Source organism: Podarcis melisellensis (assembly GCF_964234715.1).
Source record: "Podarcis melisellensis genome assembly, chromosome: 15".
Classification (NCBI taxonomy): Eukaryota; Metazoa; Chordata; class Lepidosauria; order Squamata; family Lacertidae; genus Podarcis; species Podarcis melisellensis.
Window position 1 is genome coordinate 19,452,925 of NC_138532.1, and position 26,458 is coordinate 19,479,382.

The 26,458-nt window shown below is 44.7% G+C and overlaps 1 long non-coding RNA gene across 1 annotated transcript in view; it reads right to left on the minus strand.

Annotated features, from left to right (window-relative positions):
* Positions 1 to 18,950, minus strand: part of LOC309357746 — a 239,822-nt gene extending 220,872 nt beyond the window's left edge. The window contains exon 1 of the long non-coding RNA XR_014163223.1: positions 18,718 to 18,950. This is a non-coding gene — a long non-coding RNA (uncharacterized lncRNA). The remainder of the gene's footprint in view (positions 1 to 18,717) is intronic.
* Between the last annotated feature and the right edge of the window lie 7,508 nt (positions 18,951 to 26,458).

Below are 26,458 nucleotides of genomic sequence, written 5' to 3' on the forward strand. Positions count from 1 at the left end.
CGTGACTGGGTGTATCTCAGGCCTTCCGACATTCCTTAGATGAAAACAGGGGCATCCAAAATCGACATCAGGAAGCTTCTCCTGCGTTTGATCTCGCCACACACATATAAGTCATATGTGCATTTTCATCTGTCATCTTGAGCCAGTTGCAACCTCTCAGCCTAACCTACCTAACAAAAGGTACAAGACCTTCGACAGAAGACGGAAGGAAAGGAGGAAAGGAAGGAAGGAAAGGCAGAGAGGGAAAGGCAGATGAAAAGTAAGGGAAACTGGGGAGAAGAGAAGGTTTGGGGGGACCTAAGGGAGGGGTAAATGGAAATGGGGGGGACAAGATAAGGATATTTTTGGGAAAGGAGGAAAGAAGAAAGAGAATCAGAATTGGTGATGGGGTGGGTAGACAAGGAAAGAGAGGCAAGAGGGGCTGGGCAAAAGTGTGGCAGTATTTCAATCGGTATGTATGTGAGAAACCTGAAAGGTTGTTGGCTTGCTATGCAGATCTCAGTCTATCACTGGAAGTGGGGGGGGGGGGGTACTCAGCTTAATTACTCAGTTTACAATGCTATAACCATGTTATAAACATGCAACACCAGATGGCGCTGTAAAGCACAAAACTTTGCCTATGCGATTTTACGGAGTTTTCTTTTGTTATATAAAGATTTAATTTATGACTTATTTATAGTGTTTTCCCCCCGGTGTGTAGATCCAGCCAGCGTAGTGATGGATGGGGATGTGGTGTATGGTGTGTGTGTGTTTTGGGGGTGTGTTATTGTTGTTGTTGTTGTTTTACTGTAGCTTTAGAGCACTCCTTGTTAAGAGGACCACTATGGGATTTTTATTTTTATGGATTAATGATGGGCACAAGAGCTTGATCTGGAGGTATCCTGCAACCTCCTTGTCACTCTGACTTTCTCCTGTCCCTGGAATTTATCCACCCACTGAGCCCAAATGGACACAGTCAGGACAACCAAGTTGCACTTGAACAAAGATTTATTGACAGCCCACATACAGTTTCATACAAGCAAATAAAAGAGAATATAATAAAGAGAAATGACAAATACGACCAAATGCCACTCTCTCATGTTATTACTTTTAGCCTGTGCTTACATTTCCCATTACAATACACTTAGTCTTACCATACTATGTGTTGAAATATCAACACACACACACTTGCTCTGTGCACCCGAGCTTCATGATACAGATATATATTTAGCAATATAGATTTCTCCTTCTTCACCAAGCTTATTTGGGATTTTTTTAGATTACTGTTAATTAGAAGAATGAAGCCAGTTAATTGCTCCATTACGATTACGCCCAGAGTGTTATACTGGAGGTGGGTTGGTTTTTTTAAAGAGACGTGAGATTAATGGTCTTTGGACATGAAGTCCTCTCAAAACATCTTTGAGCTTGTAAAGGGGCTTGTTATCCAGTTGTAGAGGAGATAATGCATGGCAGAGCTAAGGGGGAAAACCTCTAAAGTTTCCATTGATTTTCAGTATCATAAAATCTGGTCAAATATATCAGACATGATCTGTTGGAAGGGGGGAAAAGGCTGCTGAGGAAACACATTATGAGGAGCAATCCATCCAGGGATATGCCTTGTAGAAGACCATGAAAAAGGTGGAAGGATGGTGTTGGTGATGTCTTGTATATACAGTGGTACCTCGGGTTACAGACGCTTCAGGTTACATAGTCTTCAGGTTACAGACTCTGCTAACCCAGAAATAGTACCTCAGGTTAAGAACTTTGCTTCAGGATGAGAACAGAAATCACACGGCGGAGGAGCGGTGGCAGCGGGAGGCCCCATTAGCTAAAGTGGTGCTTCAGGTTAAGAACAGTTTCAGGTTAAGAATGCACCTCCGGAACGAATTAAGTACTTAACCTGAGGTACCACTGTATATTAAAAAATGGGAGTAAAGGACAAACAAATTGAAAAATGTAACTAAGAATTTAAGGGCCAGTTGACCAACAAAAGAGAGAGAGTTGTCCATCACTTAACATCTTTAATGTCACTGATGACTGACATTAAACTGGACCTCAGTTTCCACTCTGCCACCACGTCTCTTTATAAATGTCTCTACACTCTCAACATTGTGGCACATTCCTACAGGGATAAAAATGGTGAGACTACACGTACCTTTTATCATGGTTTTATTTATACAACCTTAGCATGATGAAGGAACTCACAGCATTGACATTCCCACAGATCTTGCATCCCTATTGGGCTTCCAGGGAAGTTCCAAGGAATAGCTTTCGGTGGAGCACAGAGCAAAACAAGCCTCTGTTTTCCCAGCTTCCAGCTTCAGCCAAACTCCCTCTCCAACACTAACTCCCCTGGTCCATTGTTCTCCTTCCTAGAATGCCATAGTATCCAATCAAGTGAAGGGGGTGGGGGAATGCGCTCCTAGAAGCATCTCCAATAGTCACTAAGGCAATGCCTCTCTTCTCAGCCATCTCTTTAATATGTTGATGAGGGCAGCAAAGGAACTGGTTTGACTTGTTCACCAGGTCTCCTTTTGTAGATTCTAACCACATAGATACAGGATCACAGGTTTAAAAGGACCCCATGGGTATCATACAGTCTCCCCCACCCCACCACCACCACCAACCTATAGCATTATTTAGTTATTTCAACAGTTTATACACTGCTTAATTACAGTAGTCTCTAAGACAATTGGACAAATTCTTTGAGAAGAAGGCTGTCAGTGGCTACCAGCCATAATGGCTATGCTCTGTTCTCCACAACTGGAGGCTGTAATATTTCTGAATACCAGTTACTAGAGACCACAGAAGGGGAAAGTACTGTATTCTTGTGCTCAGATCCTGCTTAAGGGTTTCCCAGAAGCACCTGGGTGGCTGTTGGGAGAACAGGATGCTGGACTAGATGGGCCATTGGCTGATCCAGCAGGCTCCTCTTCTCACATTCTTAGCTTCTTATTTACACACTGATTCAGGGGCTGTGATCCAGACACCCACAAGGGTCGACTCTGGCAGAATCAGCTGAAGATGTGAACTGCAGCAAAAAGGGGCCCCAATTGCTTTAGATGTCTTCTGCTTCCAGATATACATATTTATCTTCTGTTAGCTTGTGCCGGACAAAGCTTAATGCTCCACAGCTGGGAAGGCCAACTGAACAAACGTTGAGCCTAACAATATATAAACAGAAGGAATGTTCTGTTGGACATTGAGATTTGTTTCCTTTTTTCTGAAACTAATAAAGAGGGCTTGTTTTAATTAAAAACAGCATTGTGTGCAGGAACTTCAAAGTAAAGAAACACACAGAATCCAATCAAAGCTAGGGAGATGTTTTATGCCAGCTCAGACCACTGGGACATCAAACTTGCTACTGTCTACAATGACTGGCCGTCCGACAGGATTTCCCCCCAGCCCTGCCTGGAGATACCAGGGATTGAATCTGGGGTCTCTTACATGAGAAGCAGATGCTCCTCCACTGACTCATGGCCCTTCCACAAATTTCTGTTGGTACCTTCCAGTTCAGGATTGTACCCTCTAGCATGTCATAGATGAAAGCTGGAACCCACTTTTCAGACTGCTCAAAGCCTTCCCTCACCATTTTTGCCCCTTGCTATATTCTGTTACACTCTGTCAGGGATTGGACTAAACAGGAGGAATGGGAAATGAGCCCTCGGTCTGATCGGCTCCTCTCAGAAGAAGTGGGAAGTCCCCTGACCCCCATCTCCAGCAGTTTCAGAAGGAGAGGGAGACATGGATGATGGACAGCTGAATGAGGAAATGCCTAGTTACGAGATAGTGGAGGAGGAGGAAGAAGTTAGAGAGCAGACAGCAGAGACCTCCCTGGAGAGTATGGGAGACCCTCCAAGGGCTCGCCGGTCCCTCCACATTCAAGAACAGAGAATGCAGAGGGGTGTGCCTCGTGTGACTTCCTGTAGGTTTCCAGGATGTTGTGGGCGACAGAAGAGGAATGACTCAGAGTAGCCAAGATCTATGCATGGAGACATAGATCTTTTGTCTTGCAACCAGATGACTGAATAAAAAGCCATAAAATACGAACTGTTTGTTCTTCTTGCCTCTGAGGCTACTGGGGAAGGAGAGGATACTCCACGCCTGACACACTTCATTAATCTTTCTTCCACAGTCTTAAAAACCAAATGGGATGGGATGTTTTTTCTTCCCTTGAATTGTCTATACACAAAAAGTTCAGTATTATTGTACAACAGGGTTGGAAAATTCCAGGGGCCCACACAGACCTCTCTATCTGGCCCTCAGGACTGTCCACAGACTACATCTCCTCCTCAGCCAGTCCTCCTCTCCACAGACCACAATATTCACCAGTTACGTCATACCCTCCTTTGGTGAATATGTCCTGATGATGCCTTTGTCTTCACTGCCTGAATGGAGGATAGAGAAGAGCTTGCAAGTGTGCATTGAAACTAGCTGACTATACACAGGTAAAATTGGCATTCATTGATCTGCTCACCTGTGATTTGCTTGCACAAAACCTATGCAGACCTTAGACTGTGTCTCATCTTTATTGAGTATTCATTCTGATTTAAGGACATGAAAATACAGTGGTACCTCGGGTTACATACGCTTCAGGTTACACACTCCGCTAACCCAAAATAGTGCTTCAGGTTAAGAACTTTGCTTCAGGATGAGAACAGAAATTGTGCTCCGGCAGCGCGGCAGCAGCAGGAGGCCCCATTAGCTAAAGTGGTGCTTCAGGTTAAGAACAGTTTCAGGTTAAGTACGGACCTCCAGAACGAATTAAGTACTTAACTTGAAGTACCACTGTATAAGAAGAGCTTGCAGGATTAGACCAATGGCCCATCTCTCCCCGTATTCTGTTCTCACAGTGACCAACCAGATGACTGTAAGCAACCCACAAGCAGGACCTGAGTGCAAGAGCACTGCCCCTGCCTGTGGGGAGTTACTGCTATTCAGAAGCATACTGCCTCCAACTGTGGAGACACGGCATAGCCATTTTGCCAGATAGCCATTGATAGCCTTCCCCATGAATTTGCTACTCCTCTCTTAAAGCCAACTAAGTTAGAGGTCATCACTGCTTACTTTTGTGTGCAGGGAGACAATGAACATTCATTCTGATTTGCTTTTTATGGAGACTATATGTCCTCCCATCAGCAAGTAATAATAATAATAATAATAATAATAATAATAATAATAATTTATTTATACCCCGCCCATTTGGCTGAGTTTCCCCAGCCACTCTGGGCGGCTTCCAATCAAGTGTTAAAAACAATACAGCATTAAATATCAAAAACTTCCCTAAACAGGGCTGCCTTCAGATGTCTTTTAAAAAGAAGATAGCTGCTTATTTCCTTCACACCAGAAGGGAGGGCGTTCCACAGTGCGCATGCCACTACCGAGAAGGCCCTCTGTCTGGTTCCCTGTAACCTCACTTCTCGCAATGAGGGAACTGCCAGAAGGCCCTCTGCGCTGGATCTCAGTGTCCGGGCTGAACGATGGGGGTGGAGACGCTCCTTCAGGTATACTGGACCGAGGCCATTTAGGGCTTTAAAGGTCAGCACCAACACTTTGAATTGTGCTCGGAAACATATCTTACCTTTTTGTGCATTTCCCCATCACCTCAAAATTTCTGTGGTTTAAAGAAATGTGGGGGTGTTGCATCAGAGCACTTCAATCCACTTTAATTGTGCAACCCTGAGTTTATTATATGCAACTGAATCCCTCCCAGAACATACTGGCCGTCTGAGGGTGACCCAGACTTGTACAGCAGCATGCAAACTTCTAACCCCGATAGAGAGACCCACATGCTACCAATCCTTGCACCCCACTTGCCTCTTTTCCTCTCCATTGACTTCTTTTCCTAACTTGCTTTCCACTTTGCCTGGCTGTCTAGCCTCACTTTGCACCCACCCACCCACCCTTTCCGTCTCTCTCTATTTTCTCTTCATCACATCTGATCACATACCAATGATAGCATCTTTGGAAATCTCATCTTACTCTCAGTTTCTTTTTTCTTTTATCTCCCTTGGCTTTTTGGTTTATTTTTTCAACTTTCCCCCCAATCTTTCCCTGTCCTTTTCTTCCTTTTTCATCTACCTGCCTTCAGTTCTTCTCTGAATGCTGCACTTCAGCCGGTATGAATAAAATTAATTATAAACTGGGAGTTCAAGGAAGGGGATGGGCCTTGTATCACAGCCTTGGTTAGGAAGAGGCAGCCTATAACCTCCATTCAGCCTCCCTTTGTCATTGTCGCCCAACATTGTGCTGTGTCCAAAAGATCAGGAGGGCACCACATTGGGGAAGGCTCATTTATATGGCCATTTAACTGAGTTAGGTGATGTGGACCAAAAGCTAAAACAGGGGTGAGGAATTTGTGGCCTTCCAGATGTCACTGGACTACAACTCCCATCATCCATGTTGGCTGGGAGTTGGAGTCTGGCAAGATCTTCAGGGCCACAGACTCCCCAACCCCCCAGCTAAAATTTCACTTGAGCTCGGAGTTGATCACTTTTGGTTTCAGAAACTGTGGCATCCTGAGTAGTGTCTTGGAGTAGATCCAAAGCCAAACATGGCCAAGGGAGACATGGCCATAGTGAAAAATAAATATGGAGGGTGAGGGGCGGAGCCAGTGACAAAACCTTTTGGACCACGGGTGGACCTCCGTGGAATAATCTAAAGTTTGCTGGCATTCAGCCTCTGGTTCGCCACAAAAACATGGTTCAAGTGGCAGCTTGGAAACTCTCTGCCTTCCTGAGGCCATGGAAATAACCCACAGCAGCAAATTCTCAAAATGAAGTAGTGGACACAAGACTTCTGACATGCTGGCCCCCTCCGATCGATAAGTGATGCCAATTCTACCTCAGCTCATGGGAGACAGAGTTTCTCAAGCAAACACAGGTGGGGAAACAGGTGGGGAAATAGTTTAGAATCAGAAAGGGGGGGGGAGAGAGAACAAAAATAAACCCCTGCAGCAATCTTGAAAATAATCTTTTCTCCTGTTATCAAAACGTACTGGGGGCTTTTCCAAGGGGCTGTGACATTCTGCACCGGGCAGTGTTTGTTGTTTTATTTTTCTGCAACTCTCAGCTGAATTTCATTAAATTAAAAATGCATAAAGCCTTGGCCATGTTTTCTTTCAATTTTAGTGTTCAGAGAAGTAGAAAGGATTGATATGTCAGGAACAGCAGACTGGAGGGAGAAGAATTTATGACCTCAGAACAGCCAAGACTTGGCAATAGAAGAAGGCATTTAAGTCTTTCTATTAAAGTAACTCATTTTAAACCAAAAAAGAAAGTAATAGGAGGTTATTATTATTATTTTGGCTGCAGAGACTTTACTTACTTCATCAGAGTGATACCAAGCGGCAGCAATTTGTCACAGGCAGAGAAGCAGAAACAAAACAATTGTTGTCCACAAAAGAGCAAAACGTGGATAAACGTAACAGGAATGAGAGACTTGGAATAGCTGAGCTGCCCAGAAGAGATGTTTGAGGGGTGGGGAGTACCAGCCCCAATTTTTGGAGGACTCTTGGACAAGACACCCTTCCCTTGGTGAGGTTACCTTCTCATCATCCATGATAACTGGCTGCTGAGGCTGCTCTGCTTCCTCAACTCCTGCTTGTTTCGCCAGCCATAAAGCCAATGGGTAAAAAGGCAGTAGCATCTCTGATCCATCTTTGCCTACTGCACCAAGATTGGGCCAGAACAAAAGGCAGGTGAACAAGCAAGCTGCAATAGTGGAGAAGAGGACAAAAGAACACGAGAAGAGCCTACTGGATCAGGCCAATGACCCATTCTCATAGTGGCCAAACAGATGCCCATGGGAAACCCTCAGACAGGATCTGAGTGCAGGAGCGTTTTACCCACCTGCGATTCCCAGCACACTGTCTCTGACAGAGGAGGTAGAACATAGCCCTCATGGCTAGTTAGCTGTTGATTGCCTTGTCCTCCATGAATCTGTGTAATCTTCCTTTAAAGAAGATTCCCAGCGGTTCCCTCACTGCGAGAAGCAAAGCTACAGGGAACTAGACAGAGGGCCTTCTTGGTAGTGGTGCCCGCCCTGTGGGACGCCCTCCCATCTGATGTCAAGTAAATAAACAACTATTTGATGTTTAGAAGACATCTGAAGGCAGCCCTGTTTAGGGAAGGTTTTTTTAAAAAGTTTTTTTTAATTCAAAATTAAAGCAAAACATATTATCCAGAAACATATCATCCTTATTTCCCCCCCATTTTTCCTCCCTCCCCCCACCCTCCCACACAAAAACCCACCCACCCCCGACTTCCCTCAGTTCCAGTCTTTGATTTCTCTAAGAATGCTGTTTTCTGCATGTTACACAGTTGTATAGATCCTCAAACTATTTAGGGAAGTTTTTTGTGTCTGGTGTTTTAATGTATTTTTAATCTTTTGTTGGAAGCTGCACAGAGTGGCTGGGGAATAAATAAATTATTATTGTTATTGTTATTATTGGGATGCGGGTGGTGCTGTGGGTTAAACCACTGAGCCTAGGACTTGCCGATCAGAAGGTCGGCGATTCGAATCCCCGCAACGGGTGAGTTCCCGTTGCTCGGTCCCTTCTCCTGCCAACCTAGCAGTTCAAAAGCACATCCAAGTGCAAGTAGATAAATAGGTACTGCTCTGGCGGGGAGGTAAACGGCATTTCTGTGTGCTGCTCTGGTTTGCCAGAAGCGGCTTAGTTATGCTGGCTACATGACCCGGAAGCTATACGCTGGCTCCCTTGGCCAATAAAGCGAGATGAGCGCTGCAACCCCAGAGTCGGCCACGATTTGACCTAATGGTCAGGGGTCCCTTTACCTTTACCTTTATTGTTATTATTTAAAGCCATCTAAGTTGGTAACCATCCCTGCCTCATGTGGAAGAGAGTTTGATAGTTCAACTAGGTGCTGGAGGAGGTCAAGGGTAGTCTTTGTAAATGGACCCCTGCTGGGATACAAATGCCTGAGCCTTGATGCTGTCTCTGACAATAGGAGACAACAAGCTACCCAGACTGTCCTGTCCCTTTATAACTTATTAGCAGCCTCGTTCCCAGCATTGCATGGGAATTCTAAGAATCCATTCAAGAATTCTAAGAATTCTAAGAATCCATTCAAATCAAGGCAACTTTGAAATCAATGGTTGAATTCCAGTGCAGATTTGGAAGGTTCTGTCTGCCATCTTCATTCAAAATGGCATCCCATTGTATCCAAGCATAGAGGAAAACCTGCTCCTTGATCTTGGGAACCATCAAGCAAAATTGGTTACAGTATCTTAAGAGTTATCCAAATGCAAAGAAAATGGACAAACCTCCATCTTAGATTGTTTTCCAAGATGATTGGACAAGTTTGTGGAGGAGAAGGCTATCAATGGGTATCAGCCATGCTGACTACTCTCTTCCTCCACTGTCAGAGTCAATAATGCTTCTGAATACCAGGTGCTTGAAAATACAGGAGGGGCGAGTTGTCTTGTGCTTGGGTCCTTCTTGTGGGTTTCCTACAGGTATCTGGTTGGCCACTGTGAAATAGGATGCCTGAAAAGATGGTCCACTGGCTTGACCCACCTCATGTTCTCATGGTCTTGACGTAAGAACCAGGCCTCTGGGTGAACAATACAGTTACAAAACCATACCCCTCAACTCTCCTGATTTAATTGTCATCCAGTTTGGGCGGCATGCTTTCACGTGAGATTGTGCCCCCCAAAGACATGTGTCTTGGGGCACCGTGCTCTCATGCAAGTTTGCGGTCCTGAAAGATGCACGCTTTTGGGTGCCATCCTCTTGTGTGGGTCATGTGACTCACACAGGAGCATTTCCCTGAAAGACACACATCCTGGTTTTTCTCTGGGTCGTGTTGGAGGGTATGCAATGTAGTGTGTGGAGGACGAAAAAACCTAAACACGTTATAGAGTTCCCCAAAATAGGAAATTGTATCTCATCCAGCAGAGCTTTACTGCTACTGAAGGCAAATGAGCATAACGGTCACAAATCCAGTGCATTCAGGATTGGCACAGTCCATAAGAAATCCAGTTGCAGCAGACTTATCTTAAACTGACAAGAACTAAGACTAAACCTTAACACAGAACAGAACACCACACCAGAACAAAGAGATAGAAAAGAAAAGTGAGTGAAACCCAGGCTCCTCCTGGCCTGACTATTATATGACCTTGACAGAAAGGATAACAGAACCAGTTTAAACCAGCTGTACTCAGCTTCCCAGAAGGAAAAACCCAGAAAACTTGTGCTTGCTTCTTTCACGTAGAAAGAAACCTTCCAGAACACTCTTGAACTAAGTCGAATAGGAAAGATCTCTACACATCAGATCAATACATTCTGTACTAAGAAATGCAAACTGGCATGCAAATGATATGTGATGTGTTTGTGTGTGCATGGCCACACAAAGCAGTCCTCCGCCGAGTAGTCCCACTGAAATTAATAGGCATAAGTTAGCCATGGCCATTAACTTCATGGGTCTACTCTGAGTAGAATCCCAAATCAGGCTCTGCATCTCTGCTGAAACCAGCCATGTACTTTATCTGCCGGTTGTGGATATTTGCCCGCTCGCCCCATGCTTTTCCAAATGCTAAAACATTTCCTTCCGTTTGCCTGTCTGAGGGATTTAATGAAAAAAGGGCCCATCAGCTTGAAGTGATTTTGTCAGAAGGTGTGAGAACCATTATGTAAGTACCAGAGAAGAAAGGTTAGTTCAACTCTCTTAGCTGCTAATAAAATGGAGGCCAGAGGGAGAGAGGGAGTGCATTTGCATCCCAGGCCTCTCTGCCTTTCCTGCCAAAACCATTTCAAATCTATTTTCAGTTCATTTGCTTAAGTCACAGCAGGATGAACAAGTTTGTCATAGTAATACGGGGGCCGCCACGTTCCATTTGATAAAGTGACAAGGAAAGAATTGAGAGTGTGCAGGGCCTGGTACTCTTTGGGAAAGTCCAGAACATGACCATGCACTTCCATAACTCTCTAGCAAACAGTATTCCCACTTATATTTTTAGCCCATTTCTGTGCATTCGAGTCCCCTTAAGAGCAATGTCCTGACCTATATGAACACTGGAAAAGCCTTGCTGCAGGACCAGACCAAGATCCCCTCTAGGTCAGCACCCTGCTCTCATTGTGGTGAACCAACAGCCTTTTTCAACCTGGTATCCTCCAGTGCTTTAGACTACAATTCCCATCACCCATTACTATTCATCATGCTGGCAGGGACTGAGGGGAGTTGTAGTCCAACAACACCCAGAGGGCAATATGTTGGCTTATCTACCTTAAAGAATTGTTAGCACCCTCGCCAAGCTATCATTCTCAGGATTTCTTGGAGCAGGGATGGGGAGCAAGTGGCTCTTCAGATATAGCAAGTCTCCAACACCAATCAGCCATGGCCAGCATCACCAATGGTCCCAGATAATGGCAGCTGGGAGGACAGCAACATCTTAAGGGCTACAGGCTCCCCATCTTTGCCTTGGAGGAAAGTCATGACAATTAAAGAGGAAGTTTGTAATGTAGACTGGAAGTCGCAGGACCTCTTTCTCCAACAAAACAAAATTTCAAAACAAACTCAGGGTCTTGGCAATTGTGGAGCCTGGAAGGAAATGTCTGACTATGTTCAATTGGCTGGTAAAGTTGGGCTAGTTGAGTGGTTGTCTTCTCCCTTTCAAAAATCACCCGTTATGTTGGGATCTTATAGGTTTTGACTGTGCCTGGAAGACAAAGTGGGAGCTAGGGCAAGAAGCTTGAAGCTATATTGCATTGTCTTCTCATTTCGTCGCTAAGCCTATGGACTCCAACAGTCCTTTTTGCAACAGAAAAGGCCTGCAGGTCCTCTCATGAGCAGAGATAACTGGCTGCCAGTTTATGTAGCTGGTCCATGACATGTATAAACAACCCCATGAGCTGGCACAAGCCCCTTCGACTCATGTTAGTGATGGCACAGAGCCCACCTCCTTCCTTTTGTACTGCAGTGGCTATTTACACTGATTCCCAAGCTTCTGCAGAAAAGATGGGACCCAGCCAATCAAAGTATTAACCGGGCTGCAAAGAGATGAAAGCAGCAACCAGTACAGGAAAAATTAAAATGAGAAGGCAGAGAAGCCACATGCCAAATAAAGAATTAGTTCCAGAAATTACAGGGGTTACAAAACCTGATTTACTTGCTTTTCTTTTTTGTTTTACTGTTTCCTTCTAATGGTTGGGGAGGCTAATCGCGGTTGCAGCCGGTGAATGTTTATACCACAGCATTATTGAAAAGCCTGTGTTGGAAATGGTGCCAAAGCATTTTCAGAAGGGAAATGAACCTCAAAATGAAAAACTCTCACAGTGGTAGAAAGAAGGATTTATTTATTTTTTTAAAAAAGGGAAGAAAGCTGAAAGCAAGGGGGGAAGGAACTAGCTGAAGTTCAGAGTTAGCAGGAAGGTATTTGGACCTTTGGATGTCAAGGAAGTCAAAAGGTGCACAAAAGGAGGATAAGGAGATTGCAGAGAAACTGGATGAATTATTTGTCTCTGTTCTCACAGTGGAAGATATAGGTCACAAACCTGTGACTGAACGCACTTTCGCAGGAAGGGAGTTGGGAACTGAGACAAATTGTGGTATCAAGAGATGAAGTTCTAGGCGTTGTAGACAAAATAAAAGCCAACAAAATGGAATCCATCTTCAAATGTGAAATTGCTGATCTGCCTTTTTTTTAAGACTAATTGATCCTTACAATACTAAAGGTAAAGGTAAAGGAGCCCTGGATGGTTAAGTCCAATCAAGGGCGACTATGGCGTTGAGGTGCTCATCTCACTTTCAGGCCGAGGGAGCCAGCGTTTGTCCATAGACAGCTTTCTGGGTCATGTGGCCAGCATGACTAAACTGCTTCTGGTGCGATGGAATACCGTGATGGAAACCAGAGTGCATGGAAACGCCATTTAACTTCCTGTCGCAGCAGTACCTATTTATCTACTTGCACTGGCGTGCTTCTGAACTGCTATGTTGGCATGCGCTGGGACAGAGCAATGGGCGCTCACCCCGTCACGGGGATTTGAACTGCCAACCTTCTGATTGGCAAGCCCAAGAGGCTCAGTGGTTTAGACCACAGTGCCACCCAAGCCACTAGCCTGGGTAACGTTCAGCAGTGCTGGCCTTGACAACCAGCTGTTGTGCTGCCCCTATTGGTGCTACTAGTCTGCAATTGTCAATAACACGGTTGTCTTCCCTCCTCCTCAGATCTATTACCTTAATTGCTACCCTCTCCTAGCTTTACTTTTAAGGTGAGCATTAATTGATTCCAAACTATAATCACAATTATGGCACGTTAGCCTGATTAATGCACAGTCTAATGAATGCCTAAAGAGGTGCGACTATTCCCTTCTCAGAATGGGAGAGGAAAGATGGAATATGTTTTTGCTCTGCAGCTGAAGTGCTAATTTCACTGAAGAGCATTGATGCTAATGCACAGCAATTAATAATCTTGTTTGCTCGTTTATGATCGCACATTATTAGCGGAGACAAAACGGAGGGGCAAGCATGTTTCTTCTCACAGATTTCCTTCTTAGTCTGGAAAACCACAATATCAATAAGGTCCTTTTATATACAGATGCTTTTTTCTGTCAAGGTAACTAAGGAGTTTAACTAAGGACTTCATTCCAACAGTTCCCTTACAAGTTATAGAACTGGCAAATAACTGCCTGCATGCCATGCACTCATAGAGAATGCAGAAAAATGTGTGAGAACCATCACCACGACCATGTATACTATGTGCAGACGTCACAGGGAGTCATAAACAACCCTCGGCTTCCATTGCATGCACAAACAATGCACCCATTGCCTTAAAAATAATTTAAAACAGCTTTTCTGTATTGAGTCAGTCTCTGCACAAAATCTTGCAGCATCAAGTGCTCCTGTACAGGATTCCAGCTAGCCAGCCAGCCAGCCAGCCAGCCACACCTTCTTCCAAAAAACTCCATTCCATTTCCCCTCATTCCTGATTTTCCATCTCCTCCGTCCCATGCCCCCAACAGCTACTCAGCGTGGGCCCTGAACATACTCAGTCTCTATTGGGCTGTTAAAGGGGTTGCCCACTTCAGATTCCCTCCCACTCCTGAAATGTTTTTGTATTGCTAATCATTCTAATGGGGAAAATATCATTCTGAAGTCCTCAGAATTCTCTCGAGAATGCCAATACCACCCTCTCATTGGTCAGCGCCTTCATTTTGAGTAAAGTCATCTCTGCACTCACCAACTGAGTTTGCTATTAGAGGGAGCGATGTTGTGTGCTCACACACCCCTGGTACAGAGAGTTACCCCAAAATGCCATAATGTGTGGAACAAAGGTGCTCTTCCATCCATTCCACACAATGCTTTGGCAGCGAGGAGCAAGCATATTTATTTAGTCAGATGTATACTTTCTTCCACCCTAAATGCAGAGTAGAAAAAAATAGGCATGCTACTTACAGGGTTTCCTAGATTTGCTGATGCTGATACTTTGGGCATCCTGGTGTGTTGTTTCATTGTTGTTGTTTTGTGGGCTTTTCGTGTGCTCTGTTTAAGTTGTTTCAAAAAACTTTGTTAGCCACTTGGGCTATTTTCAACTGAAGGGTGCGTTAAAAAATACCTCAAGCAAATAAACAAACTCAAAACATCTATGCAGCTTGCTCTTTTCTTTTCTTTTTAATCACTCCACAAGCAAACATCAGCTCTTAAGGAAATGAAAAGGGAGGCAAGCAAACCATCACTCAGAAGAATTTGCTCTTAATTACAGGAGAAGGGGTAAAATTAGATCAGCTGCAGCGCCCAAGTTTGACAAATGCGCAAAGAAAAGATTGACCTAGGCCCATCCAAATAGCTGCCCCTTTCCCCCTCCCTGTGGCGATGTCAGCAATGTTCTTGTTGCCTGGTGCTTGCTCAAATCTCTCTACCACCCAGATGTGCAGATAAACTGAAACCAGATTAAGCATGTTGGACTGCTGTAAAGAAGATTAGTCTTCACCTTGGGGGGTTAGGGATAAAACACTGTATTAAACCATCACTCCCTGGCTAAATCCCAAGCAAACAGGCAAGATATTTGACCACCAAAGGAACGGAGGGGCTGTCTCTGCTCCATCTTGACCACCAGCAGCAGCTTTCTATGTAGGCGCTCACGTCTCTAATAAGCTGTTTCTACATATGGTGGAAGCTGCTGGAAGCTTATGATGATGAGGTCATTGAGGGCTGCTCTTTTCTGTTGCAGCCTTCTAGAGATCCTGAGAAGGGAAAGCTGTAGGTGCATCTACCAGCTTGCTCATTGGCTCTCTGCTTGGTAGGTACTAGTACAGTGGTACCTCGGGTTACAAACACCTTGGGTTACAAAAGCATTTCTCTTAGGGATTGTAGGAAAAGACCTGCCAAAGAAGTTGAAAAATATCTTCATGTATGCAACAACAGCGGCGAGAGTCTTAATAGGACAAGGAAGGAAGACTGAGTAAATCCCGACTAAAGAATTATGGCAAGAGAAACTGATGGACTATACAGAACTGGCAAAATTACAGGACAAGGATAACTGTGACTTTAAAGAGGAATGGGAACCTTTTACAAAGTCTCTAAAGATGCAACAAAGTGAATTGGACTCCTTGGCAGGCTTTGAATAAACACTCACAAACTTTTTATTGATAATAATCAGTTAGATAAATTAAGGACTTCTACAATTCTGTAACATGCAGAGAATAGCATTTATAGAGAAACCAGAGATCGGAACTGAGGGAAGTCGGGGGCAGGGGGCAGGGAGGGGGAGTTGTTTTATGAGAGGGAGGGGGAAAATGGGGAGGTTAAGGATTATATGTTTTAAGATAATATTTTTATTGAATTACTTAATTTTTTTAAAAAGAACCTGAAAAACAAAAACAAAACCTTCGGGTTAAAGACTTCGCTAACCCAGAAATAGTACCTCGGGTTGAGAACTTTACCTCAGGATGAGAACAGAAATCACGCAGCAGCAGCGGGAGGCCCCGTTAGCTAAAGTGGTACCTCAGTTTCAGGTTAAGAACGGACAGTTTCAGGTTCAGAACAGTTTCAGGTTAAGAAAGGACCTCCAGAACAAATTAAGAACAGTTTCAGGTTAAGAACGGACCTCCGAAATGAATTAAGTTTGTAACCAGAGGTACCACTGTAATGGTGCATTCCCTCCAGCATATCTCTGATGAAAATAGGGACATTCTTTTCCATAATCATGATTATAATGATTTGTACCCCACCCATTTGACTGGGTTCCCCCAGCCATGCTGGGCAGCTTTCAACATATATAAAAACATAATAAAACATTAAACATGACAAAACTTCCCTCTATAAGGCTGCCTTCAGATGTCTTCTAAAGGTTGTATAGTTACTTATCTCCTTGGCTTGGGGGTGTCGCATAACTCTATACCCTTCAACATTTCTATGATGAAAACAGGGACATCCTAAGGAAAAGCAGGATGTCCAAGCTCTAAGGTGTCATCTTTAGAGGCCTCCCTGGGGAGTTCTTGGGCTGGTGGCTCCCACCAGTCTTCTTCATCCAGCCAGTCCCTGACATGTAAATCCATGGAAAACCTGATTGGCGTTTGCTCCAATACAGCGGTAAAGTGTGGGTTTTCCCAGCAGAAAGCAGCAGGTTAAGCAGAAGTATGAATGAGCCGTAAGGAAGCTAGCTGCTAGAGACCGGATCAGGGTGAACCTTGAAGGATTTATTTGTTGTTTAACAAAAATGTATATACTCAACAGAAAACCTGTGATTTATGATATCACTAGAAACTCACCATAATACCCCCCCTTTTTTATCAAGACCATTCCCAAAATGGGAAAACAAAATAGGGACAGAATAGGGACAATGACTTATTGAGGATCAGAACCCGAAACTAAGGATTACACAGTGTAAGTAGGGACAGTTGGAGTATATGGAATTTGCAGCATATCCCAGCAAATTCCAAGCACACTCAGTATTCCCTGCTACCATGCAATTGCGGCCTTTCCGGAAACCTTGTCCTCTGTTGCTGGTCCTCAGTGTGTATCTTCATAGAAGCTTTCAAGAGACCTGGTACTGCCCCAACACACCATTTAGAAGCCGCTGTTTTAGAGACCTGTATTGAATAGCGACCAGGTGCCTATCGCGACAGAGTTCCTTGCCTTCAACAGCTGCATAGAAGAGGGACTTTGGGCAGGCGCAGGTTTTCATAAGGCTGATGGAAAGGAGCCTCCTTTGCATCTGGAAAATCTATGGCAAGCTAAGAGCAGACCAGAAGGGGGATTTATAGCAGCTCTTACCAGACACATAAATACATCTTGATATGATAAATCAGATCTGAACACCAAGCCAATCACTCTCCACCAACCTTTTATAGTCCCTTTCTGTGTTGTCATACATGTTTTATATCCGCTGCCTGCCTGGAGTGGCAAACTAGAGAGCTTAGGAAGCAGACGCAAGCTAGAAGACACGTCCTGTGAGCTGCTTTTAGCTTGGAGCAGGCATAGGCAAACTCGGCCCTCCAGATGTTTTGGAACTACAACTCCCATCATCCCTGACCAGTGGTCTTGTTAGCTAGGGATGATGGGAGTTGTAGTCCCAAAACATCTGGAGGGCCGAGTTTGCCTACGCCTGGTTTGGAGGGTCATACATTGTGCAAGGTCTTGCGCAATGGGTCTTAATTGCAGTATGTACACCCGATCCTACTTCTGCCACCACATCCTAATTCTGCCACTGTTACTTTAATGGACATTTGCTTAGCACTAGTAGCATGTCTGGTGCTGCTCAGAATATAGAAGTTGGCAACTAGCAGCCCTTGGGCCAAATAGAGCCGTCGAGGGAACTACCTGCCCATCCATTTCCCCAAACAAAGACAAAAGTAGAGTGTAGCAGAAATAAGAGCTATAGAATCTTGGGGGGGGGGGTGCGAACCTCATCTTGAGTCATTACAGCAATGTGAATAAGGAGATGCACGTAAAAGCTGCATTTTTTTTTTTTAACTACAGCCAGCTTAGAAGCTAGAGGAGCCTTGGGATTAATCTGGATTTATCCAAGTCAGGAAGAGAATTTGTGAAAGTCTTTTGCCCTTTTTGAGCGACAGCCCCAGAGGCCCATGATGACCGACAAATGAAGCCAGGAACATATATATATTTTCTGGTCTAAGGAAGTTCTTATGCTCTGAGTGGTGGGAATAATCACCGCAAAGGGAGTAATAATACCTCCCTTGTGCATACAGTTGCCATGTAGCAGAACCAGACCCCCCTTTTCGTTCCCGCTGCTCGTGTTGAAGCAAACACATCTATTTGGACAGGAATGACAGCCCTTCTCACAGAACACGACAGCTATGAGATGCAGGGAGGAGAGATAGGATTGTTCCAGCTCCCTCTTCTCCCACGAGGAAGGTCTGATAATTCCCTCGCCAGGTGTCCAAAATGTTTGCCCAGTGTCCTCATTGTGTGGATGGTGATGGATCTCTTTGGCAGGGAGATAATGGCTGGTGAGTGAACAAAAACGGGCCATTTTGGAGCTGGGCACTCGGGTGGGGGTCTGCCAAACAGAGAGAAGAAAGCAGGGGGTGGGGGAGAGAGAGATAATAACAGTTTTATAGATTGGTGTTATTCCTACAAAATAAGCACTCCGTTCTGTTTCATGTGTATCAAAGATACGGGAGGCAGCAACTAGGCAGCACTGTTATTTTCTAGCTTTCTTTAAAAAAGCATGGCTTCTCTATTCAATCCTGTTCCACCATTTCCAGCGAATAAGGACTCAAGGCTGTTTGTGAGACAGCCATTACAATATACACACTTCCAGTACAGTGGTACCTCGGGTTACATACGCTTCAGGTTACAGACTCCACTAATCCAGAAATAGTACCACGGGTTAAGAACTTTGCTTCAGGATGAGAACAGAAATTGTGTGGTGACGGCGCGGCAGAAGGAGGAGGCCCCATTAGCTAAAGTGGTGCTTCAGGTTAAGAACAGTTTCAGGTTAAGAACGGACCTCCGGAACGAATTAAGTACGTAACCAGAGGTACCACTGTACTTTCTGTTCTCGCAGTAAGTCGCCGGACGACTCATGTCAGCCCTAAACAGATGCCGGTTTGACAACAGCCACATTCACTGCCTGCAGAGGGGCTAAAATGTACAGCAAGATTTCTCCCTGGCTGGTTTGGGGGCTCACCCCTGGTTCCAGTGCAGGTCAAATAAATGGACCCCTGCCTCCCTTGTTTTCTTAGATTCAGGCAGATGGCCAGGGTAGCATAGAATGGCCCTTACACACATGGAATGGTGGAGGCCTGGCTATAGACTTGTGGACACTGGACAGCTTTTGTTTTGATTTGAAATATTCATTTTGGGCTTCTCAGAAGTACATAAAGAAGTGGGTGGGGGGAGCACCAGCTTGCAATGATGCTCCATTGAGAGGTGCCGGAACTATGCTCCAGTGCACTCCAGATGAAAAAAGGCACTGTACACTTCTCTTCTACAGAAGTGGGTGTTTCCAGACCTTTAGAGATCCTTTGTCCTGATTTGTTTGCAGGGAGATTATAGACAGTGTAGTGCACTGTATGGGAGTACTGTATCCAGTTCTGGGCACCTCCGTTTAAGAAGGATATTGATAAGCTGGAATGGGTGCAGATAAGGAGGACCAAGATGTTAAACAGCCTGGGAATCAAGCCTTATAAGGAAAAGCTGAGGGAGTTGGCTAATAGGCAAGCTAATAGAAGATGAAATTTAAGACGATACAAAATGGACATCCATGGCAGAGACCTATTCCACCCCCACCCCCAAACTGGGTAATGAAACTAGTACACACATACTTTAAAAAAAAAAAAAACACTAGGAGGAAAAACATTTTGGAGAGTCACAAGGCAGAAGGAAAAGGTCCCTGTTGCCTCTTTTGGAAGTGAATGGGATCTGAGCCAGACAGGCCTCCTTTGGGAGCGAGTTCCAAAAGTTGCTTTAAAGTTGCTTGTGTGGTGCAATATTGTGCTAGAACCTGGGAGAACAGGGTTCAAGTCCCCACCTAGCCATGAAGCTCCCTGGGTGACTTTGGATCAGTCACTGCCTCTCAGCCTGATCTTCCTCACAGGGTTGCTCTGGGGTGGGAGGTTAAATGAGATGGGGAAGAACCATGTCACCACCTTGAGCTCCATGGAGAAAAAGTTGAGATGTAAAATGCAATAAATGCAATAAGTTAACAACAATAATAAAGGCAGGGGGGCTAACAAGATACAGTCCCCCAAGCAACTTGTTCTGCCAATGCCAAGCCTCCCCCCAATTTGGGCAGCAATGGTTTGAACCTCTCCACCCAGTGCATCATCCTGATGGAAATGTACTTTGCCCCCTCCCTGTTATCTGATAAATCACCTGATGAACAGGGAGAAGACAATAACTCCCATCCTCAAGTAATCTGTACCAAACAGCTGAGGAGCCACCGCTGTGTGTCCAAAGGTGTGGGGTGGGCACACTCATCACTGGTGCATGGCCCATCAAGAGTGAATATCACCCATGGGACAGAAACAGTTAGCCACCCGCATTTCAAAGCCAGGGTCAGCTGGGTCAAGGAGGGTCTCCTGAGCATTTGACTCTATAACTGGAAAATGGGCAGAGGAATCTGATAAAGTAATCTGGGTGCTTGTCAGGCTTCAGGGAATTAGATCCCTCCCCCAGTGGCAGTAAATAAGCAGATCAAACAAAATGAGCATTCTTACCAGTTAGTTTCTTTAATAATCACAGCAAGAGACAAAGGAGTGCATATCTCTCTATAAATGGAGTTGCTCCCAGTTTAGGTTTACCCCTCTGTCCCTATTATCTACGTCACTCCTACGTTGGGTAATCTGAGCTTGTTGCCACTGAGTTCTCTGCTTAGTTTTAGGCGAAGGGGAGACACTTAATCTGCCAGCTGTCTCTCTCCTGGTGTTTCCTCTTATAGCTGTTCCTCACCCAGTATTTCCCAGCTTTTCCCCTTTGGACTATGCCCCTCTGCAAACCACTGTTCTAAATCAATACTGTCCTCCTGCCCTTGGGAAGGTTCAGGAGAAGGGAGGGGCAGCTCCCACCATTCTTCCTCAGTCCAGCCCCTGACAGTGCTCCTTAACCTCATTTTCTTTACCCAAGATGGATGCTGCAGGCCATGAATCCTGGGCTTCTTAGATGGGGACACACACACACACACACAGAGAGAGAGAGAGAGAGAGAGAGAGAGAGAGAGAGAGAGAGAGAGAGTGTTCTGCAGAGTCTCCACCTGTCCCTTTAATCAGACTTATGAATATGCCCTTTCTGCTCATCAAGTAGCAATAGAACAGGTCTTTAAGCCATGGAATGAGACTAGATTAGCCCAGCCTGTGGCAAATCCCATCTTCCTAGAATTGACAAGGAGGAAGAGGGGAGGGAAAGTCACAGGACCACCATGGGGGAGAGCAGAAAAGTATTACCATGTGTGCCAGGGAAACATTTTCTAATGGGAAAAAAAGATGAAAACGATATCTACCCAAGATTTGCTAGCCCATCGGAATAATAAATATGAACAGGAGAACGCAACCTATCACCCTCACTTTCAGTTCTAAGTAGAAAGACATTGTCTGGGTTTGTAAAAAACATAAAAACTTGGGTTAAGAGTGCTGCGTAAATGCACTGCCTTCTTCAGATGAAACCATTCTCCGTCAGAGCTGTAAAGATGTCACTCGGAAATATTTATTTGGCTATCTATCGGAGCTGGAGTGACAGACGGTTTTGGGTCCCCAGTTTCTCTTATTTCTTTGGATGCAATTTTTGCCTCTGCCGCCTCGCTGCTCTCTACTGTTCCTCCACTGGTGTGACATCACCTGACACCCCATTACAGATGCGAGAAGGCAGGGCACAGTTATAGGACAATCAATTTGCAGTCGTCATTTCCAGTTGTTGTTGTCCTTGCGCAGACAGACATATACACACATACATATACAGGGAAGTGAACTGGAGAATTACAGATGGAACTGACAGGAACAGGCCTGTCATGGAACTGCTGCATTTTCGCAAGCCATCCCTCGACCTGTCATGGAAGGTTACAAGGATTTGTCAACATTTCATGGCAAGCAGTGATAAGATGTTATCACCTGCTTCTGCTGCCGTACATTAGGGCTACTTTCCATATTCTTGGACACAGGCGTAGTGGTGGAGGAGAAATTCAATTCTGTTTGCATTTTAATGAGAAACTGCCTAGTTCACACTTCTTGAACTGATACCCAAAGCAAAACACAACCTTTGTATGTTATTCTTACTAATACAGGAATTTCTATGCACACTGCGCCCCAGTAAATGCTATTCTTGTCCACATTTCTTGGCTGCAAAAAAAAAAAACCATTGCAATGCAAATTTCAAGGATGGCTGTGAAAATCAGGTAGGATCACTTTTAAATGGGAACTAAATCAGATTTCTCCCCCTGAACTCTAGACTTCACCTAATTACAGGTGGTGGTTGCTTTCCCCCCAAACCTGTTTTAAATGGCATAGTAATGTGACCTTATGATACATTTATATCACTCAACTTTGAGAGGCCATCCACAGCAAAAAACTTTGGTTTCTGAATCCTCCGACTTTATCTCACTGTAGATTGCTCTGTCGAATGCGCAGCGGGACAATTACAGTAATAATTGCATGCTGACTGATTGCTATGAAGTTCGGGGGGGTAGGAGAAAAGGAGGAGGAAGAGGAGGAAGAAAGGGGCAGTGATGTAGGCTAATTGAAGCTGTAAAATATGTACAACTCAACAGCCTACTCGATAACTTTTCACGAGAAAACACACACACAGTCCCTTAATTGCTTTCCATCCCCTGGATTATAAATTCTCCCTCTTGCGTCTTCCTCACCATTTCCACACACACATCCCTCTGTAAGTAACATTATTCATTATTTTAAGATTTTTCTATTTTATTTTTAGGAGAAGGGAGCAGACTTTTCTATAATTAAATTCTATGCCCTTGGGGAACTTCATGTCGTTTGACGTCCCTTTCCCTTGCATTTCTATCATGAAGTGAAACATGAATCGGAGGTTTTCTGCAGCCAGACCCCCATTCTTTTTTCCTTTTGAAGGTCACAAGAGACAATCATCACTCAACAAAAAAGTGAAGGGGGGGGGAAAGCCCATAAGAAAAGGGAGAGAAAGGAGATAATCAGAAAAAGATTCAAGAGTCTTGAATCAGCAATTCATCACTAGCAGTTCACTGGGTGGGTAGACTATGTACAAATGGAAATGGAAGGAGGAATTCAGGTGAGGGTTCAACTCTGGAGTTGCCAGAGATTGATGGGACCCCTTGCATGCAGAATTCTAGAGGCGGGAAGCCAATGAAAAGGCACCTTCTCCAGTAGCAACCAGAACCTGATTGGTCCAGATGTTTCAAACACAAAATTGTTTTACCTGGTTCCTTTCAGTAAGCTGGCTACCATGTCCTGAACTAACTGCAGTTTCTGAACTATCTTCAAGTAATAAGGGTGAAGTCTAAGCCATTTCATATTTAAAGGCAACCTACCTAATTTGCATTTCCCGAAACAATATGCAAACGGAGGCACAGTCTTTATTTTAAATTTGCAGTGCTCCAAATTTTGCATTGCAGTTCTCCAGCCAAGTAAGTTGTACCTTTAAAAAAATGCAGATTCTGGGGTAAAGTGTGTGTAAAAATGGACATGTTAGTGGAGATAACATACAAAAATGCATTATATTACAGGAAATTGCCCTTCAAATATGTACATTATGAAATTTGCTTACAAATGAGAAGAATTTCACACTAAAATGCTGATGAGTTTTAATGAGGACTTTTTAAAAATGCAAACTGATGTGGAAATGTGGAGAACCGCACTTAAGAGTGGGAAATGAGAAACTGAGAGAAATCAAAATGGACAAATTTGCCCATCCTTGTTTGCGAGGGCAGCCCCATAAGGAGCACACTGCAATAACTCAGTCGAGGCATTGCAAAGCATGAATGATAACTGGCCAGGCTAATCAATATTATATATTTTTGCTACCATGCTAGGCCAGGCACCATTTGAATTATTTTCTTCAGGCATTTAAATGTCTTCGGACACTACACACGAAACAGGAACATATTCCAGTTACTGCATCCTCAACTCCTAGAAGTTGCTTACTTTTCACAGAGTGTGTGGGATGAACTGTACATTTCAGTCTGTAGGCTCACATGGCAGATGCTCAATGGTGGGAGTGGTGACAATTTACAAGAAAAATGGCATGTTGGGAAGTGTAGCAGGCCCCATTCACAGTATTCTTTCCAGTCGACTGCAGGTACAAAGATAATACATTTTCTGAACAATATTATGGGGCCCTGAGCTGTTTTCTCTCCGGTTTGATGTGGGGCTTGAGGTTCTTCCACAAGAAGTTTTCAGTAGCTTTGCAACCCTACTATTCCTAGGGTATCTTTTTGGAAGCTATATCTACTAAAGTGGTTGAACACTCAAGGATCACCAGAAGTTCTTGGCTGCTAGATGAGGCCAGAGGCCCATTTAGTCCAGCACTCTTTTCTCAGAGTGGTCAACAAGATGCCCATGGGAATCTTGCAAGCAGGATCTGAGCGCAACAGTGCTCTACCTACCTGCGATTCCCAACAACTAGGGTTGCCCCATTTGGTCGGGCAAAATACAAAACAGGTCGGGCAAAATAAAGGGCAGATCAGGGTGGGGATTGTGGGGCACGCACACTCTCATGACACCAACCCCCCACATTTCTGGAGGGGGGGTTCCCTTCATTTGGCCTCCCACCTCCCTCACCACCTGGGCCCCGTTCTTACCCTTGACTCACGTAGACAGGCAGGGACCAGGGGAAGACAGCTGGCTCCCACAGGTGATAAGCTATGGTTCCAGGCTCTCGTCCATGCATCAGAAAAGACTCAAGCGCAGAGGAGGTAGAGGGGCGAAGAGGGGTGGCAGAGGGGGCCAAGCAGCAGCAGACACACACTATGCTAGACCGGCAGGTGGTGGCTGAGGAGGAGTACCAGTGAGAGGGAAGGATGGAGGGGTGAGGGAGAAAGAAGAGGTCACTCTTTCCCCCTTCTCTCTGTTGTCTCTTGTGCTAGGCCAGGCTCCTCATCAGCTGCACCAACAGCGACTCAAGTGGCTGAGCTCAAATATGGGTGAAAATGTGTCCTATTTGTCCAAACAGGACAGGGGACACTTCTGTCCAAAAATGGTGCAGTCCCATTTTTCTAGGGATAGGTGGCAACTCTACCAGCAACTGGTATTCAGAGACATACTGCCAAACTCTGCACACAGACCCAAAGATGGGTCATTTTGTCTCATAAATCATGGGCACTGAGACAAACACCCCCCCCTTCCTCAGTCATTCACCAGTTTGGCAGGGCTCTGAAGAAACCTTGCTCTCTGTGTAGGAAATTATTTATGAGGTGCGCGTGAAAATGTTTTATTAACTCCTTATTCAAATCAGGACATGTACATCTGTTTCTGTGAAATTTCCACAGCTATAATTCCATCTTCCTGGTTCTGGAAATCAAATAAAGATTGTTTCACAGCTTCCTGCTTTCCCAAGTGGACAGACGTTCCTACTTTCCAGAGTTAGTCAACCCCTCTTTCCTGAGCTAGTCACATGGTGACCCCACTCACAGAGTGAATAGGATCGATAGTGGACCTTGGCATCTCAAATTTCACTGGCACCCTGCGTGATGCCCAAATCTGTGACACACACACACACACCTCGTCTCTTGCCTTCCTGTGGATTTCATCATTCTGGTGCCTGCTGCAGCACCCCAGAAGCTCTGTGCCTGGTGTAACCTCACTGGTCATGCTCCCCTAGATCTGCCTTTGATAGGATAACTCAACAGCAGATGAAGCCAATCAGAGAGCCAGTGAGAGCAACTGAGAGCAAATGAAGTGAAGGTCCTGTGGATGAAGGCATGACGGTTTTCTGAAGAAGCGCTGCAAGTCAATGAAAACAATAAGCATGGACTGACACTGTCAAATATTTTCACAACAAGATGCTTCGTTACGGCTCAGATCTTCTCAGAACACATTGGCCATGTCTCCAAAGAACGGGGGGGAAATGAATCTTTATGGCAACAGTTATATTTCTTCACAAAGTGTAGCAATGGATATAAATGAGATTTAGCACAGAACATGCAATATTAAGAGCTAATCAAAGTCCATGTTCATGGAGATTCTGCATGTTGATAGGAAAATAAGAAGAGCTCTGCTGGATCCGACCAAAGGCCCATATAGTCTAGCACTTTACTCTTATAATGGTTAACCAGATTATTTATTGAATTTATATACCACTCTATACCTGGAAAAGATCACAATAGATAAAATGAAAACAATAATCCAATAACACCGCCCCCCAAAAGAGCCTCATTTTTAAAAGGGTATAGGATGTCTATCAGGTCAACCAAAGGCCTGGTTAAAAAGGAACATTTTTGCCTGGTGCCTAAAGGTATATAATGAAGGCACCAGGCCAATTTCCCTGGGGTGAGCATTCCACAGACAGGGAGCCACTGCAGAGAAGACCAGTTCTCGTGTTGCCAGCCAGCTGCTCCCTCCCTGCTGGTTTTT